Consider the following 828-nt stretch of genomic DNA (forward strand, 5'->3'; position numbering starts at 1 on the left):
AAACTGGAGTTTGGATCTCTTTATAGATTCAAGTGCAGTCTACTCACTGTCATGTCTTTCTACATGGACGGACAAGATCCCTGATCCACCTCAACACAAAGGCAATCTATGCTAATCTGATGTTTTCCAAATTAACTTTAACTGGACGTTCATAAACCTTTAATTGCAGTAGAAAGGACACTTTCAAAAAGTTTGATAATTGTGGGGCCCTGAAAGCCAAAATGCATCCTCCTTGCTTGCTCTCCCTGCAGCTTCTGAAGAAAATCTATTTTGCACCTTCAATGTTGATGCACAGTAGGTAAGACTGGGAATACAAATCAGTCCTGGAGTTTGATTACTGTTACTGAAGCAGTTTTTTTTTTCTATCTGATCAGGTTGGTACAGTTGTTGGGATAATTACCCCGCACTGTAACAATTAAAAGTTACACTTTAGCTATTAGCAGTGGCTCATAAAAGGAGGCATTAAACAGGGGCTGCTGCAGTCAGGGCTTCTTAATAGTTGTTGCTGGTTCTACTGTTGACGGTGAGACGCTAACGTGTCGCTTAATTTGGCACATTGTGCTGAATCTATTTCAAGTTTATTTTTCTTTCTAACCCCTTTAGCTCTGCCTCTTCACTTTTGTTTGTCCTTCTTTATGAGCCACTTCCAAACCACTCTAAACTCTAGCACACACAGGGATATTTGATTGGGCAATCCAGTGTCAGCGATGAAAAAGAACCAATGGGCTGCCGTCAGTAAAAAGGATCAGTCGTTGTCTCCAGGATGTTTAATAGGTTTGGCATTGCAAGGTTTGGGGCGTTGCATTCAAGTCAAGGACACGGATGCAG

This window comes from Haplochromis burtoni, unplaced genomic scaffold (assembly GCF_018398535.1).
Source record: "Haplochromis burtoni strain Fernald_Lab_line unplaced genomic scaffold, NCSU_Asbu1 Contig_1676, whole genome shotgun sequence".
NCBI lineage: Eukaryota > Metazoa > Chordata > Actinopteri > Cichliformes > Cichlidae > Haplochromis > Haplochromis burtoni.